This window comes from Thermobia domestica, chromosome 2, assembly GCF_964235325.1.
Source record: "Thermobia domestica chromosome 2, izTheDome1.hap1.1, whole genome shotgun sequence".
NCBI lineage: Eukaryota > Metazoa > Arthropoda > Insecta > Zygentoma > Lepismatidae > Thermobia > Thermobia domestica.
Window position 1 is genome coordinate 378,751,203 of NC_137455.1, and position 19,815 is coordinate 378,771,017.

The 19,815-nt window shown below is 38.3% G+C and overlaps 1 protein-coding gene and 1 long non-coding RNA gene across 10 annotated transcripts in view; one reads left to right on the forward strand and one right to left on the reverse strand.

Annotated features, from left to right (window-relative positions):
- LOC145678868 (uncharacterized) overlaps positions 1-10,049 on the forward strand; it is a 157,916-nt gene extending 147,867 nt beyond the window's left edge. For all 3 annotated transcript variants that reach the window (XR_014130461.1, XR_014130462.1, XR_014130460.1), the window contains one exon: positions 9,863-10,049. This is a non-coding gene — a long non-coding RNA (uncharacterized LOC145678868). The remainder of the gene's footprint in view (positions 1-9,862) is intronic.
- The window catches only part of LOC145678864 (uncharacterized), a 544,231-nt gene that overhangs the window by 219,477 nt on the left and 304,939 nt on the right, over positions 1-19,815 (reverse strand). The gene's annotated exons all lie outside the window — the stretch shown is intronic.

Consider the following 19,815-nt stretch of genomic DNA (forward strand, 5'->3'; position numbering starts at 1 on the left):
TCCAAAAAGTGTCAAGAGCTTTTTCCGGCCAGCCATCCTGAATGAGGTTTTCTTCATTCACACCAACCAAATGCCTGGGTGGTACCTAACATATAAGTCCCAGGCCGCTTCCTTGCTTTTCCAATAGTTTCTTCTTTTCCTTTCCTCGAATAGTGTGCTCTTCGAGGGACGTCATCCCTCAAAACGTAAGTCCTAAATCCTAAATCTCTATTTTTCTCTTCCGCCCTTCTTCCCCGTTCGCCGGATATGCATAAGTCATACATTTTCTGAATATTTGTTCTATTCTGTGTATATGGTTTTCTCGTCCCAAGTATCAACGCCAATTAAGGCCCGAGTCAGTGGAGTATTTAGGGGGGTGGCTTCCGGGCTTAAGACCCCCCCTGAAATCTTACTTAGTATAGTAAAGTAAATGAAATATCTTGCAGAATTTTCACATTTCCAGGCAAAGCCCTCCCCGAAAGTTAGCAAAGCCCCTCCCGAAACAAAATCGTAAATACGCCACTGGCCCGAGTTATGAACGTTTGAAGTAACTCTATGAAATCAATGTATTAATTAAAAAAAAAAAAAAAAAAAAACGTCCTGGAACCGACGGCTTGGTAACAGAAAATTAAATAAAATACAGGTGAAAAAGTCTCTATTCAGCAGGGGCGGATCTAGGACGGACTTCTGGGGGGGGGGTTGTAATACTGCTACTTAGATCTACTTTTAAGAGCTCTAAACTCGGATGGGTTTTATTTGTATATATAAAATAAGAAAGTTTCCGATTCTGGGGAAGGGGGCGATTGCCCCGATCACCTCCTGGATCCGCCACTGTTATTCAGTATGATGACAAGCTGGATTTATCCTGTTACACTTGGAAAGTGGCGGATCTGGAAGGTAAAAACTGGGGGAGAAGGGCAGCCAGAACCGAGACTATGATAGGTATATCATGAGTTAACAATTTTTCATGGATCCTACAGGAGTTTTGAACTTAACTGTCCCTTGATAGGTATTAAAGCTAGGTTGGACGTTGAAATTGTGGATCTCAAGTATTGTTTTACACATTGCATAACAAAAAAAAAAAAAAAAAAAACTGAAACAAACTATATCTAATGTTTCAAAAATTTTCTAATAAAGAATAAAAAGCAACGCTTATTATAAACTTTCAAAAATATAGAAATAATAGCTTCAATTATTTTGGTCACTCAAAAAACTAAAGGGCCTAGGGCTCCGGGCTAGATCCGCCACAAGCTTGGAATTTTTAAAAAAATCAAGGGCCAAATAAGGCTCACGGGCCACCATTAGCCATTACTACAGTGTAATGGGAAGGTAAGCATATACACAGCTTGATATCAAATAAGTAGGGGCTATATATATATTTTATGGTAAGATGATTTCTGGGATCAACAGAATAAACAGAAAAGAGGCATTTACAAGTCACGCTGTAGGACGTTCAATACACGGGAGGAATGATTTCTTTGAAATTTTTGAGTTTTTAACTTCGGATTTGCTTTATTGTTCCGAATATATCAGAGCACTAAAAACAAAATTTTGAGTAAAATTACCATGAAAAATTGACAAATTTACTGTCAGCACTTTATTGTTTAATTACAATCTACTACAAGAAAATATAGCGTCTTGTTTATAATGGAGTTTTAATAATATGTTGGCAATGTTTTACGTTATTTTATTGAAACACCTTACAGCCCATTTTGTGAGCCTAAGCCTGCTTCAGCGCCATCTGCTAGCGACCGACTGAACTATGTCGAGCCTAGCAGCGAGCACGTGGTCAGCGCGCTGTGACACCCTGTCCCTAACGGGCGCATCAGGAGCTTTCTAGACCTGGTGACCGTCACGTCTTGTTTTCATGTGACTCACCAGTTTGCCTCACGACGATGAGTGGAAGCTGAAAATGAGCGGCACCGGTCGGGAGTCGAATCCGGGATCACTAGGATATCAGTCCAACGTTGTAACCAATAGACTATGGTGTACCCTCCCCCCATATTACACATAGCTTACACAAGCTTGTTTATAATATCCACATTGCGTTGAAGGAATTTATTTACTAACCGGGAACAGGTAATATTTATTATTATTATTATTATTATTATTATTATTATTATTATTATTATTATTATTATTATTATTATTATTATTATTATGATTTTGGGCGTTCAATTAATTCATGTGTCAATTTAACGCCAACAACTCGAAAACCAAGTGACGGCTTAGATATCTGAAGGATAAAAAATCTCTGTTAAACCGTTTTCTGTTCGGCTGTTTCTAATCCCTACTGCTCTCTATCCTTGGAGATGGGTGAATCGTTTGATTTGTGAGTCAGGAAGACGCTCAATCTGGACTTGAAAATGTGTCTCGAATACTGATCAAGGTTTAGCTGCGGGTTGGAGGCCTCGGGCAGTCGTCCGTTGCATAGGAAAGGAAGTTCCGGTTTTACACACCTTCACATGGATATATACATGTTCTATAGCTTCCTTCAAGCCTTAACCCTCTCCCCACAGTCTGTACGAATCAGCACCTACCGTTTTTCTTTAGTATACGACATGGTGTAATACAGTGTTGCCAGCTACATAAGGAAGACCCAACACAAGGTAAGATTTAGGATTTAGATTTCTGGGCTTTCGGCATCTAAGGACATTTAGCCAGGGGCGGATCCAGGACCGACCTCTGGGGGGGGGGGGCGGTCGGTTGTCATACTGCTACTTTTAAGGGCTCCAAACTTTGGGATGGGTTTTATTTATATATATATAAAATAAGAAAGTTTCCTCTTCTGGGGGGACGATCCGCCCCCTGGATCCGCCCCTGCATTTAGCCCGTCACGTTTTCAGGGATGACGTTTCTCAGTGAGCACACTATCCGGGGAAAGGGAAGGAAGAAAGGATTGGGGAAGGAAGGAAGCGGCCTGGGACCTATAAGTTAGATATTATCCCAGCATTTGCCTGGTGTGAATTAGGAAAACCCAGGAAAACCTCTCTCCTGAAAAAGCGTTTTACATTTTTCGACCGAGTGCCCCCAGTGCCAACACAAGGTAAGATGATTCAATGTAACAGATGCGATCTATGCTTTCAGTTTTACGTCCCACGATTATACCGGCTAGGCTAAAGGAGACGCTGATAAAGAGAAATGAGTGAAATAGTAGAATGAATAAAGTGAGAGGAAACAAAAAAAAATTGAAATCTTTAAGTTTAACGTCCACAGTTATGCCGGCTAGGCTAAAGGAAACTGTGATGATGAGAAATGAATGAAATGGTGGAATGAAGAAGGTGAGACGAAACGGGAGAACCCACGCATACGGTGTTTCTCAATCACAAAGTCCACTTGACGCGAGCTGGGATGAAACTTAGGACTGCACGCACCAGACGTGAATGATCTACCACTAAGCCACCGCGGCCCGTTTCAATCTATGCTCTTAGGAATACTAGATATTAATTTAATTCCCAATTATTCTGAATTATTTAACGTAAATATAATGAAGCATCACTGAAACTTTAGGTCGTGTACAGAACAGTGGCGGATCCAGAAAGTAAAAACTGGGCGGGGGGGGGGGAGAGCCAGAGTCTAGATTATGATAAGTATGTTATGAGTTTACTATAAATTTTCAAAAATAATAGCTTAAAATATTTTTGTCACTCAAAAACTGGGAAAGGGCTAGGCCGCCTGACCCAGGGATAATTCCGCCATGGTACAGAAAGTGAAATGAAGCCAGCGAGAATCTTAAAAAGAAGCACAAAGTGTATAAGTTATATTTTTTTCTAACAGAGCAAGGCTAGTTGTTAGCATTCTTCTTTCCACTGCTGGGAAGTCCCGGAAGAGGCAGACCAGGGTAACATTTTCACCCGAGCGGAGTGACTTTTTGCTCCCCCCCCCCCCCGGTCCTAGCCTATATTTTACATTTTATTACAGTGATTTTAATACTTTAAACCTATTTTTCAAAAATAAATTTAATACTCAAATACATGTCATAGGTATATTTAATACTTAAATACATACATATATGATATCAAGTACATTGTATTTATTATTATTATTATGTACCGATATGTAGGCCCTATAAACAAAAACAATATCCAACAGCATTTATTGAATACTACTAATGGTGACAAGATTATTGCTGTGTTGTAAATTGTTTTATTATATCAAAAACATCAGGAGTTATTCTACCATATATCCGACTATGTAACAATCTAATTCTAATAACGTGAAATACCAATAAATACACTTCACTCTATGCTGATCGTGTTTTACGCACAGCAATATAAATAACACTTCGTGTGTAGGTCCTAGTAGTTGAAGTCCATAGCATTTATAAAACGTATCTCATGAATTTATACAAAAGCTATAAACAATACTAACTCCCCCTAAACTCTTTCTTCTACATGCCATGTCTCCATTTGTCGGTACAGCCCCCCCCTTAGTACTATGAAACTCTCTTCTTCTATGGTGGACTGGAAAAAGATGATGTAATTGATGCTACTTTATAAGAATATAAACCAAAAAAGTCAGTAGAAAGAAAACACGTTATAAAATTTACTTTCTGAGGTTCCTTTTTTGCACCCACCTTACTGTGACGCCACGTGCAGTAGCCCAGGTTGCCCGGCCCCTGAGACCCGGGTTGGAACTTGGAATCCGGTGACCGGGCCTCCTGACAGAGGATTTTCTAAAGTTTTATTAGACAAATGCTGAACTAGCAAATGCTGGACTGTTGTTGATGATGATTCCAGTAAAAATCAGTTTCGCTGACTGCATATGGCAGTATATAATCAAGACCACACAGTTTTTTTGGGGGGGGGGGAGGGGGTGCAGAAAGTCATACGTGCATTTAGACAATCCTGTGTCGTGCGGAGTACTTGCAGCAGGAAAGAAAAAAATAACGAAAACTTAAAAAGTATATAATTCGAATTTCATTAGTAAGCACAATTTATTAAATTAACAAAAGATGCCTTTCATCACCATGCTTCAAAGGTTTCATTTCTTGTGGTTTATACTACAACACGAGCAGAACCAGGATCTATGTCAACGGTCTTTGCGATTTAAGGGCAGAACACACATACACAATTAAATTAGGCCTTAATCAGGGACGTACGCAGGGGTTAGGTCCTGGGGTCCGGACACCCTCCCCCGAAATTTCGAATTTGAAACTCTGATGATGAGAAATGAATGAAATGGTGGAATGAAGAAAGTGGGAGGAAACGGGAGAACCCCGAGAGAACCCACACACACGGGAGCCCACACCCTAACCTAATTCTAGGGGCAATTTTAGGAATTTTAATATAAAATACCCTCATATTGAGTTTGAACCCCCCCCCCCCGAAATAAATTCGTGCGTACGCTACTGGCCTTAATCACTTCGTATGCTCAAACGTAATACTTCTATCAGATTCACTAGCCATAATATACTGATTTTTTTAGTTTAACGTCTTACGATTACGCCCTTTAGCCTAAAGGAGATAATGACTAAAGCAAGTGAGTGATGATGGAAGAATTGGCGGAATGACAATGTAAGAGGAAACGGAGGTACCCGAGAAAATCCACGGACACGATGTTGGCCACCACAAACTTATTTAGCCAGGGACCGAACCAGGGACTCCACTCACCAAAGGTAAGAGCTCTACCACTGAGCTAACATGCCTCCAAAGATATTCAATTGAAGTACTGTTAGATAATCTGTATTATATTTTGTTACTTATAATACTGTGATTTTATATGCTTATCTTATAGTAAAAGTAACATTTTATTTTTATTATTTTACACGCCTGTTTTGAAGGTATAATATAACCTAATTTAGTACACTTTGCTACTTTTTTTTAACATTTTCTGTGGTCCGGCGATAAAGCACTAATGCCCTAAGAAAATCTGCACATGTTACAGTCAGAGTACAAAGTTTTCCAAAGAAACGTGATTGGCCATATTTTTTTGAGCAAGACTGTACTTCAATATGTTGTTTAGACATAGAATACGGTAGCAACGGCGCGCTTAACAGAGGTCCATTTTACCGTGTACCACTGTTCGCAAGAGATTCGTATTTTTGTTTATATGTTAAAATGCAAGGTTTATATGTTTCTGGTCAAAAAAAGTTCATGTTTGCGGAAGTTTATGTTTGTGGCCAAACCTCTTGATAGACAGTTCTCGGGAACCATAGGCTCTGGGGGTGAAAGTGTTGAAATTGAAAAAAAAAAAAAAAAAAAAAAAAGATAAAGCATCATATCCAACAAGTTATACATTCCAATGTCACATATTTGTTGCAGGAGTTGCATATCCCTCAGGCGTGTGTTTGAGGGTCAAATGATAACGGAAAACGAAGGATAACCATTTCTCCAGCCTAAGATGAATCTTTTTTGTTTGGAGTGTTTTGCCCAATGAACACCATATATTACTGACATTATAATTAATTGTGTGTGTAATGTATTTGTTTATTACATACTCCATGCAAGAAGAAAGGAAACACTGCTCATACATGAATTAAAAGCTCCAACAGAAAATAGGCTCAGATCTTGCAAACGGTGTCTAATATTGAAAAAAAAAGTCTTCCCTTTATGGCACTCTTTGCCGATTTTTAACAAAACGTCACTTGTGTCTATAAAGGGACATATACATATGTTGTGAGGTATAACAAGGAGATTCATGCTCATATGTGAATGATGCGCTGTATAGAAAGCACAGGTTTAGCTAGTTTAAGAAAAAGATTTAAAAGGTTAAAGTTTGCACCACTGAACCCACAAGGCAGTTTAATATTTTTATTCGTTCTTTCAGGAATTTCAAAGTGTTAAAAAAATCTGGATAGGGGTTGTTCGCTGCTTCTCCCGCGAATCTTCCCATTCCTTTAACATCATGTTTGGCACGTCGTAGTGAAACCATCTCCAACCCCCAGTCAATCAGATGCACAACTTTTCTCTAACCACCGTCCGCTTCGCATGCAGAGAAACCAGAGAGAGACCCAGCACAGCCAGCGGTCGGGCCAACGTTGGAATTCCTTTTTGGCCCATCGGTGTGCCTACACACGTCCTGCTTTTTCTTCCACGTTCGCCTGTATGATCTCCTCCTCCTCCCCCTCCCCATGCAGCCTGTGCTACGAGAGAGAGAGACGGAGAGAGAGCGTGGGGTCCATTCCATCCGCCGAAGAACTCTCATACGGTGGTGACCTTGAGAATATATTGCTTCAGGGAAAGAATCCTTTTGGATTTGACGTTTCAATTTTCGGAAAACTTCCAATTCATCTTTTTTTGCGCCCTGTTCTCTTCGTATCGTCCACAGGCGTCATATGAATTTATTCATTTCCTTCTTCGTTGCTGCACCTTTTCAGGCATTCTGAGTGGACACAATAATATGAAAACGGAACTTTTTAAAAAATGAGGAACCTTCATATACGATCTACTATATATCTATAAACAGATATAACAAAATGAAATGGACATTGTATTGTTGCCTTTTTCACGACAAAATGGCTGAACTGTTTTAAATAAAAGTTTTGAACATAGTTACACTGACAAAAATCTGTTATCCAGACAGCGGTATACTGTACAAATATACGAAATAAGTATGTTTACTACGGAAATCTGTACGGAGCATACGTTATCCATATGCTACATATGTACTGGCCTTTTCAAGCTTAGATGTGACCTCATGTCGCTGCAGGATGTCTGACATCTAATAATTTTCCGTATATTATACGTATGTTACATAAGTCATCTACATGTTACATACGTCCATCTGTATGTGAGATCCTGACCACCTTATATGCAGTTTTTTTTTCATATGGAAAGTACGTATAGACGGAACACTTACAGGAAAGTATTATAAAACATGTTTTTTTCAGTTATACGTTTGCTCCCGGATGTTACATAGGGATTACGTTAAATCAAAAAATAAAATAAAATAAGGGAATTTCGCATGTCACCTAAGTTTTTCCGTACACCAAATACATTTTTCTCAGTTTAGCACTTGAATCGCGACTATGGTTACCATCTAACATACGCCAGAAAAGAGATTATCTTTAGATCTTACAGAAAGATTTCTATTACTCGACAAATTTCAGTGGCAGCTCTCGGCTATGCAGCCTAATTTTAAAAAAGTAATAAAATAAGGAATAATTTTTTGAACATTCTACTGGGCTTCTAACCCCTTCGTAAAAACGCCACTTTGTCAAGGAAAAGCTGTTATCTATTAGGGATTTTTTTTTCAAACTTTAAAAATTATAAGTTCTGACTCTTTTAGGCCTACTATTTTATATCTGTGTGTGTAATCATTTATTAATGAACAATGAACGTTTAAATCATTTATTTAAGAATTAGGCCTATGTTTTAAGTTCAAATGTTCCGTTTGTTTTAAAAATATATGTATGTATATGTAATACTGTACATCAATTTATGTTTCCTTCAATTAAGTTAAACGCAATGAAATATATTTTTAAAATGTATACGATAACTTTATTTTTGGACTTCTTTTTCTGTAATAAATTTTTAAAACGAATAGTGCAGCACATAACAAACATTTCTAAAGTAGTGGCTTGTACTAAGGGGTCAGAAAATACGAATAAGTCAAGATTTTTGGCATGAAAAGTGTGTCTTTCATGGTATGGGTGGAGTAAAAAGTTATTAAATATAAAACCCCGCTCTATCTGGCATCCTTGTTATCCGACCTAACGGGCATTTCTTGATAACTGCTCTGTTTGGCTTCTTTGTTATTTGACGTACCTGGCTTCCTTGTTACCCGGTCTATTTGGCTTCCTTGTTATCGGACCTATCTGGCTTTCTTTCTATCTGTCCTATCTAACTTCCTTGTTATCCGACCTATCTGGCTTCCTTATTATCCGGCTTATCTGGCTTCCTTATTATCCGGCTTATCTGGCTTCCTTGTTATCCGGTCTATCTGGCTTCCTTGTTATCCGGCCTAGCTGGCATATTATCATATCTATTTGGTTTCCTTGTTATCCGGTCTATCTGGCTTTCTTATTATCATATCTATTTGGTTTCTTTGTTATCCGGTCTACTTGGTTTCCTTGTTATCCAGTCTATCTGGCTTTCTTATCATCATATCTATTTGGTTTCCTTGTTATCCGGTCTATCTGGCTTCCTTATTATCCGGCTTATCTGGCTGCCTTGTTATCCAGTTTATCTGGCTTTCTTATTATCCGGCTTATCTAGCTTGCTTATTATTCTTCCGCTACATTAGATCATGAGTCTACTGTATATATATAGTAAATGCTTATTTTCTCATGTCTTACCCAAAGGAGGTTAAACCCTGAATCCCCCTTGCGTACGTCACTAATAACACACACGTGTATGTGTAGATGGAAAATAGTCGAATATTGGCTAGGGATGTGACAATATTAATAGCAATTCAAGAATGACAATACACGGTAGCTCAGTAGTAGAGCGTTCACCTCTGGTAGGAGTAATCGATCCAAGGCCATGTAAGTTTGTAACCATGGTGTCTGTGAGGTCATTGTTCCGTGATTTCTCCCACGTTCTAATTTCATCAACATTCCTCTCATTAGTTATCCGTCTGTTTTAGAATATATGGGTAACCCTATATTCTATAACCATCGAACGTAAATATGAAAGATGACTATAAGCCAACAAGATTCATTAATTTCAAAACTTTAATAAACAAATTTAATTAAAATCAATTCTTACTAATAATACAACATGTCGCAGCATACAAATTCCCGTCCTCTGCAATAAATATTCAAAATTTGACAGGTAATGTTGCATCTATAATTTCATAAATTAAACGAAAATATGTTCTTACGGTTTCCTTTGAAAGACTATTGTTGTCTGCAACAGAAACAGGTATTTAGGCATTATTGAAAAATTTTGTAATTTCTGCAACAGCTGTAAAATAAATAAACCTCTTATTCTTGTTACAGAACACTTTCATGACGCCAACAATGATGTCGAATCAGAGAACAGCTTGGACGCCATCTACAAGTGCTGCTTCCGAACTACTTTTCTGTCTCAAAAGCCTGCCATTGAGCGACTAAAACTTTACGTTGTGATGAAACACCTTGTAATAAGTTATCATTGTAAAATTTATAATAAAAATATCTAAAATTGCTGTGTTATTTGATATTAGTGGTTGTCTTATAGAACTTTTACTAAATTGAGAGCGTGCCTGGTGGTAAGAAAGCATCCTTGTTGATTGGCAGGGAGTAGACCAATCACCAAGCGACGCGGTAAACTAGTCCACGATTCGCTCATCCAGTGACGACAGCTTAGCAACGTAAGTGCAAAAACTAACAGTTCATACAGCATTATTAAGTAACAGTAAACCATGACAATGCCAGCTTTAGTTTCTTGGGGGAGGGGACGAGTTATTGTTTTCTATACTGAAAATACTTTTATGTTAACTGAATTGTATAATAACACATCATGTCTAGGGGAGCAGGTCGAGGTGCACCCGTCCCTTGCTCCCTCAGCGTCGTCACTGAATATGAATAATCTTAATGAACGTTATCAAATACAGAAATATAAACAACACAAATCCTCATAGAAGAAGGAGACTTGGAGACTACAGCTCCCCCTGGAAATCCTCAAGTTTGCACTCAACTTCATGTCTACCTAAGAAAGTTGCTTTTTTATCTTTGTTTTGGAAAGACAGCAAGTCTAAGGTTGTATTTTATCGTGGCGAGAGAGGTCACAATACTAATTGTGACATATCCAATCAAATAACTTCTTGGAAGAGTTGTACTCGTGTTTACTTAACGAAATTTAGTGTCATAATCCAATTCATTACATAAAGCAATTCAGTGTGTAATTCATTACATGAAGCAGTGGCGCTTAGTGGTTTTACCATTTAGGGCACATGTCATATGTTGTGTACTATTCTTATACCATAATTGCATTCTTTATTTTGATACATTATTCTGTTTGATCAGGTTTCCACAGCTCACATAAAGCAATGATAGACATTTTGTAATCAAGGGATTCCTTGGGCTCGTATCGTTCAGGCTCTCTAGCATCAATTGGGATCACGTTTAGGGCTATGCGATATTTTGACAATTGAAATATCGACACGGAAATTTTTCAAATAGGCATTTCCATCAAGTTTCGATATTTTGTCGATATCTTAATCTGGATATCGCACAGCCCTATATAAAACAAAATGTGACCGCTACGAGTTGTGAAGTTTGGAACCTACACTAATCATAGAACTTCCTTGCTTCACGTGTGATGCATCGGAAGAATTCGGTATGATTCGTGAAGAACGCACACTTGAGAAAACATGAAACAACAGAAGTACACGAACAATGCTGCCAGATTTAGAAGACATGGCTAGCGAGCGACGAAAAAAAGGGCTATAAGACGAACACTGATAAGTATTCAAATTAAACTGTAATAATAATAATAGCACAAATGTAAAACAATAGCAGCAACAAAAATAAACAAAGCTTCGCGGCAAATCTGATACCACTGTACCCTTAGGAGATGCTCTCTGTATAGCACGAGAGACAACACTGGCAAAAATTCATGGATGGAGCTGACGACTGGCACACTTCCTCGCGTTCTACTGGGTGCTAAAATGGGTAGATTTGGGTCAAGCTTCACGACTCCATGCGATCACTGTAATAGCCACTCTTATTTCAATGAGGCTGACATTAGTTGAGGCTCGCATCCTAACGAACTCAGGCTCACTGTAATCAACGAGACTCGCACTAGCTCGATCTCGCGTTCAGTAACCTCATTGGCTAATTGCTTGGGATTGAGGCTCACATTCTGTTGTTGGTGCGCTCAGTATCAATGGGATTTGCGGTCAGTGGGACTCTGACTGAGACGCTATCCACTCATCACTCATAAGATTCGTGATCACACGGTCTTGCGCTCATTAATTGAACTTTAAATCGATTGAACCAGAGCCTGGCTCGCACGCTTGGTCATCTTTGGCATGTACGCTAACCCCTGTTGATAGCTATAACCATTAGGTATACATATCTGTTATAAATTTTTATGTTATAACGTAGTACTAAAATATGTTGTAAGTTTTCTCGGAACTGATGTTCCTGGTACAGAAAAGCCAAGTTGATCGTATCGTGGTACTTCAATAAAGTGATGTGTCCAATAAATAGTGTAACTTTCAGTTTTTTTCTACTTGTTTGCTTTTGAGCTTCAATTTCATTTTGTACAAAAATAATACACAGTATTTCAAACCAATTATGTGGCTAAGAAACCGAAAGATTGATTGCAGCAGAAGCAACAAGATCTTATCTGTGCTAAGCAAAGAATTAGATATACTGCTTACTCCAATGGTGAAAGTGTCCATGTTTAGAGCAATTTCTGACTGCGCTTTATGTGCTTAACTAAAGAACTATATTCGTGATTATCGTTACTTACTTCGCTATATGACCCTGCGGCTTCGAATTATCCTCCCATTTTCTTGGTTCAACCCAAAAAATCTTTTAACTGGAACCCATATAGGCTACGACACGTATATTTATCATACGATCAATTTGTGCCGTTAGTCTTGGGTTCTTCAATACGTGTGATATTCGAAAATGCTTACGTTTTGTGACGCAATATTGTACCGTGACCAATAGTTTGCTAACGCACTATTTCTATTATACGGATAAGGAAAGATGGCGTCTGACAGTTAGAGCATGTGGTGTGTTGTCAAAGAAATTGAAACAATAGAGACAGCATCTCTGGTGACAAACTTAGAATATGCGTAATGTTACTGGATGGTTATGATTTCGTAATAACAAAAATTGTAGTATACTTGGAACCTTTGATAGATTTAAGAGTCAATTACAGGCAGCAGTGCAGCCAATGACCTTGGTTGCCTAGAAACAGCTTGAAAGAAACTGCAGTGATTGGCCAATAACACTTCCATTCGTTTCTGTTTACTGCACGTGCGGCTATCTATCAGACTCTAGCTTTCGTTATCCACAGAATGAAAAGGGTTTATCATGAAAATATTTTGAAGAGAATTGGTCACAATATCCCCCTTACTGAAACCCATTCGTCTTGACGCTTATATAATGACATTTCGGAATGGGTAAATTTCCACTTACATGTTCAATTACCTACTTTTGTACGAAATACATAATATTGCATAATAACAATAATTTATTGGGAGTATCTTGTAAGTGCTGAAGCTTCGATATGACACCTAAAACTACTATTTAACTATCAATCAAACCATCGCGAACCGAACCCATTTTTCTCTACCGTTAAGAGACCTAATCACTGCGAAATTAAAATACCGCTAATTTTACTGTAATTATGTGATATCTTCAAATAGATAAAAGATAATCGAAATGTGGAACAAGAGCCAGCTAGACAATATTATTTTGCATGAGATACCGTTATCACGAGTCACCTACAATAGTAGCTTTCCGTCTGCAGCCATTTAGAATCGCGAAAATAAATGCCGATTTTGTGAATGGCTGGAAATCGAAAGCAGATAAGTGAGTTGTGATAACGGTATATCATGTAAAATAATATTGTCTAGCCTAACTCTTCGATTATTTTTTTATCTATTTGAAGATAGTACATAACTACTGTAAAATTAGCGGTATTTTAATTTCGCCATAATGGAGCCTCTTAATAATCTAACCAGAGCTCCTCATGGCTAAGAGGTTAGCGTACACGCCTTTGGCGTGTGGAACCTGGGTTCGATTTCCGGCGGTAGCTCATGTGGTTCGGATCCCACGTTAAGTTGTAGGTCTACGTTTCATATAGCCACACTGCTAAACGGGACGCTAAACTGAAGATCCAATAAAAGAATCTAACCACGAATAAATTCTAAGAAATAATTTAAAACACACGTAATTGTTAACCTAAATCATATAATCTGTGTTATGGAAGAAGACATCTTTATCCTAAATTTTCACTTTGCCCAAATTTTGGCGAACATGTTTCTTCATGTTTTTGTCTTTTATTTTGCAATTATTTCTTGCAGTATCTCTTTCAGCAATTTTTCATTTCTGCTTCGTTCCATAAAAAGAAGAGAAATCTTGATGGAAACAAAAGGGAACTTTTTATTTCTTCCTCCTCATCTCATTGTTTTCTTGTGGCACCAAAAACGCATACACACGGCTCCTGTGAGTGTTCGTGTATTGTGCAGTTTCTTGCTTCGCTTTTCCCAACAGGGGACCCTGACGATTCTACGAAACTCAATTTCTGAAACCCACAGACAGAGACAGACTACTCTGGTATTGATTTAGTGGCTTCTGTGGCGGTTACAGAAGGGGGTTACGGGGGACGGAGGGGGGATTTTTTGTGGTAGTGGTGGTATAGCAGCAGCGACGGGGCGACTTAGCAATGGTGGATGTTAGTAGTAGAAGAGAGAGGGGTTGGCGAGGTGAATCAGGGGATGGATGAGCTGTATGGAAGAGCGACGGATGGGATGGTGGATGTATAGAACAGCGTGACTGCTAGGTCGCAGAGGATGATGGGTGGAAGACAAGCCATGGAGATAGCAACCGACTACACAATAGATTCGAATAATATGTAAAATGAAATTGATAGTGTGACAATTAAATAACGAAGAATACTTTGAAATCGACACCAATAGTTCTGACTTCTAACTAATTAATTTAAACTACAATCTATCTATCAGGTGTGTACTGGCAGCTGTTGAGGTAAGTCACATCGCTACACGCTAAGGGAATCAAGCTTACTTAATATATTACTTCTAGTATACCAGTGGTGCCCACCCCCCCTTATGTCCATGACGCACCCCCCACAATTGTCTATCCGTAGGTGTTCTTCCATGAAAAAATCTTTTCGATTAATTTTTACACCCCCTCAAACATATTTATATAGATTTTTAACCCCCCCAAATATTTCAATGACGCAGTTTGCGTCATAGCTTCCCTCTGTGGGCACCCCTGAGTATACGGCTTTTCTCCCTTACCTTGCAGCGAAGTTTAATTTTTTTTACCAATGTAACTTACCTCAAGAGTCACCACTGGTGGTAACCAAAAATAGGAATTTAGGAATTAAATTTTTGGGCTTTCGGCATCTATGGCCATGCTAGTCCTTCGTGTATAAAGGATGACGTCCCTCGGCGATCGCAATATAAGAGAAAAGGGGGGAGAACGGCCTGGCACCTATATCTTAAGAGTCTTCATCCCGGCGAAATTAAAATACCGCTAATTTTACAGTAATTATGTGATATCTTCAAATAGATAAAAGATAATCGAAATGTGGAACAAGAGCGCCCTAGACAATATTATTTTACATGAGAAACCGTTATCACGAGTCACTTATCTGCTTTCGATTTCGAGCCATTTTGAAACTCGGCATTTATTTTCGCGTTTCTAAACAGCTGAAAACGGAAAGCCGCTAGGTGACTTGTGATAACGGTACCTCACACAAAATAATATTGTCTAGGGCGCTCTTGTTCCATATTTCAATTATCTTTTATCTATTTGAAGATATCACATAATTACTGTAAAATTAGCGGTATTTTAATTTCGCCGGGATGAAGACTCTTAAGTACTATTCCGGCATTTGCCTGGTACGAATAAGGAAAATCCAGGAAAAACCTCACTCAGGATGCCTGGCCTGAAAAGGCTTTTACTCTTTTTTGATTGAATGTCTCCACTGGGAATCGAACACGGGACTGCTCGCTCCAAGTAAAAGGAAATAGGTCGGAACAATAATTTCTACTACACCCTAAAAGCATCAAGATAAGACGAGGAGACAATTGTTGAACTGAGTGTTGGCTTATAGGAATATTAATATTCTATGGCGCAGAAAAAGGAGAAGGGCGTGTTTTAGTGCACTATTACGGTATTCGCTTATTAACCAAAAGAAAAAAAAAACCTGTGAAGCTGGTATTCAAGATGACCAGCTCGTTATCTCCTGTAGTTGTGCGCTATACATTATGAGACATGATAATGAATGATGATAATGGTTAATAATGGAAACAGGAAGAGAAAACAAAAGCACTAAAGAATCTCAAGAAAAAAAAAACATAAGTAAAGGGGTTCACAACAAGGTTATAGGATGCTCTAGTGTTAATTATTCGAGTACATGCATTATTGTTCATTATTTGAACATTTATTTTTATTACTGAAATGATTACTAGAAACATTGTTTATTAGGTACACTAGAATATTTCCTTCAATAACTATTCATTCTCAGTCGCGAAGCGTGTTGCGAAAAATTGGGTAGACACCTATTCAACGCTGAGTAACATCCCAAGTATTCTAACTGACGACGCAGCTTTACTAAAACTTAATTGCAGCTGCACCCACATTAACTTTGATTTTCAAATTTCCTACAACAATACTTTCTATTTTGTATATTTATTGTTTCATATGTTTGTATATATATCTGAGTGACTTCTTAAGTCTGCCACAAGTTACCTACCATCATACAGTGTTTTTCTAGGTTTTTTTTTTCTTTCTTTAAATAAAACTTAGGAATTATTTTTGAGATCTTGAGGCTCAATAGTGCAGAGTGTTCTGGCAACAAGATTACGATGTGTTGTCCCTTCCCAGTCTGCACCCACATTACCAAAATTTTGGCGAAGCTTATGATCCTTTGTGAGGTTTTTCTCATTCACACCAGGCAAATGTCGCATGGTACCTAGGCCCCAGGTTGCTTCCTTCCTTCCATTTCTTCGGATAGTGTGATCGGCTAAATGGCCTTAGATGCCGAAAGTCCAGAAATCTAATTTCTAATTCTAGCCATACTGAAACAATGATTTTCGTGAGATTAGCCAAGCTTATTCAGAAGAAAAGTGAATGACCGTTCGTGCTTACCGTAGTGAGGAGGATTGAGGAGCTATTTCAAAGAAAGAAGACCAGTGTAGGAAGCCAGCAATAACTGCGAGAATAGCCGATGCCATAACCATGCATTAAGAAGTTTTGAGTGGCAGCAGCTGACTGGTAGGTTCTAGCCCCAAAGGCCTATTGCGCTAGGGGTTTGGTTTTTGTGCATAGCAGATAATATTGTACTTTGATTACTCATTTTAATCCTAAATCAATGGCACTAAACATTTGAGAACAGTAGTGGCGGATCTAGCACGGGGCCGGGGAGTCTAGGAGTTTTTTGAGCGATAAAAATAATTGAAGCTATTATTTACATATTTTTGAAAGTTTATAGTAAACTCATGCTAGTCTGGGTTCTAGCCGGCCTCTCCCCAGTTTTTACCTTCTAGACACGCCACTGGAGCACAGTCAGCCGTTTTTTTTTTTTTTTTTCAATATTACTACACATAGAAATAAAGAAGATACAGCCCGAAACTAACTGCAACAATCGAAGGTCGCCCATGAACCATTTTGCACTTAGGTCTTTGTTGCCAAGCTAAGTGAAGTCTATATTCACCTTTCTCTGTTTCTCTCTCTCTCTCTGGTGTTGGTCGATATTTTCACTCCCTCCTCCTACGTATTGCTTTCTTCTTCTCTCCCTCCCCCCCCTCTTCCAACTCCGCAATGTTCGTAAATGGAAGAGGAAGTTAGTCCAGAAAAGCCTGCATTCCACTTTTGCTGTCAAGTTTGATTCTTCTACCTCCCAACCTTTTCTGCTCTAGTCTTTCTCTCTCTCTCTCGATCCTGCATCCCCTCGTCTCCCCCTTCCCAGCAATCTTCTTGTTATAACCATCTCTCACTGCTGGTTGAAAATGCCAACTCCCATTTTTCCATTGTTATTTTCCAGTATGGATTCCTTTTTCCCTTAACAGTTTCTCCTCTTCATTCTCTCTCTTTCTGTACATTTTTTGGGGGAGGGATTGTTCTTTTAAAAAACCTCTTTTTTGTATTTTTTTTTACCTCAACGTTTGGCCTTTTAATTCAACGAAGTTTTTTATTTGGGGAGGGGGGATGTCTTAAGCAAAAGTCTTAAACCTACTTAGGTCGTATCCTGACTTGCACGTTCAGAACTTTCCATAAATTATCAGCTTTCAAAATCCACAATCAAAAGAGACTCTCGTTTTTTTTGTTTGTTTTTTTTTTGTTATTTTTATTTTCATTTGTATTTGTATGTTTTCCTGTCAAATTGTTTATTTGATTATTGTTATTTGTGTTTACGTCCGTGTCTAACCCCAAAGTTATAAGTCAAGGGACCTACTGTGAAAGTGTGATCCACTAATATGATTATCAACTTAGTCAATTATTGTCAATCCATTTTTGGATTAAGGTCTCTCCAATTCTTCTCCGAAAACATTTACGTATATTGGACATTGTTTTTTCAGGTCTTGGACACTTCTTGAAAAATCTTTCAGTTTAACGTCAAACGATCATGCCCTTTAGGATGAGACAGATGATGATTAAGGCAAGTGAATGATGATAGAAGAAATGGTGGTATGAGAAAGTGGAAGGAAACCGGAGGAGTACTCTGAGAAAATTCACAGACACGATGTTGGCTTACTTGGGCAGATATCGAAGTAGGGATCCCACGCACCAGCGTACTTCTGGATTGCGTCACACCTCCTTGTACTAGGACGTTTCCGAGATCATTTCTTGTCTGTTTGTACCTGGTCAATAATTGCTTTTTTGTTCGATGATTATCATTTCTTCTGGTAACATGTCCTACTATCATTTCAATGCCTTCCGTCACCCATGTTATCTTTCTGATCCATATGTCTGACACGAAAAAATGAAAAGAAAAAGTTCTGTTTTCATTCAAATCTTTAGATGAGTACCTTTCAAAACTAATTTTGTAAACACTAAATTATAAAACCACAATACATAGTTACGGTTTTGATTGTCAAATAACAGAAATATGAATGAATTGTTCTTTAGATATTGAACTTGAACTTTCTCTCCTGGAAAATTTAAAGAGCGCTCAATGCTTTTAATCTTAATATCATTTCTTCTTTTTTAAACATTTATTATAGAGAGCCGTGATATCTCAGTGGTAGAGCGTTCACCTCAGGTGTATGAGGTTCTTGGCTCGATCCCAGTTTGCGCAAAGTGAGCTTTGTTGTGGACAAATACCGTGTGCGTGGGTTTTCTCAGGGTTCTTCTGTTTCCTCCTACTTTCTTCATTCCACTTTTTCATTAATTTTTCATCACCACCTTCTCCTTTAGCCTAGCCGGCAAGATTTAATTTAATTTAATTTACTTAAACATTTACTATATGGATTTAGAGGATTTTAGGGATATTAGGATTTTGGATGGGATATAAGGATATTAGGTAGAAATATAAGAATTTTGAATTGAGATATAAGGGTTTTATAAGGGGATATACAGGATTTTAAATGAAAACATAAGGATTTTAGATGAGATACTAGAATTTTAGATGGGGATATGAGAATTTTAGATGGAAATATAAGGATTTAAGATGGGAACAAGACAATGCGGGAAATCCGAATACTCAAATCACATGAAATTAAACATAGAGACGCAAACTTAACAGAAAAGGTGACCTGAGTTCGATTCCTGGCGTGTTTCAGATTCCACGTTAAGCTGTAGATCTATGCGTCATAAAACCTCGCTGCTGAAAGAGACGCTCAACTCAAATCCATCCATCGATCCATTAGTTGGTAATTCAATAAGCATTTCATTACCTTTTGACAGATGCGTCATTTATCTATATTCCGGAACATTCAGTTTGGGAGGTTCCCTTGCAAGTTCAGTACCCAGAGTTTATTATTGTAGGTAAGCAATGAGGTTGTGAGAGCGAGCGCCCTCCTGCGACTGCCACTGGAAATAGATGGAGTCGTCACACTTTACAATTCCGATAACAATCAACGGAAGTCGTAATCATATCGTGACAGAAGTAAAATGCACGTATTCTACAAGCTACCTACCCAATCTGCCTTCTGCTGGGTTCGATGTTCATGTTCTCTGTATTGGACTCAACACCAATTACAACAGCTATTATTTCAAGCAGTATCAACTCACTGCTAATCCCCCTACCTCCAAACCGC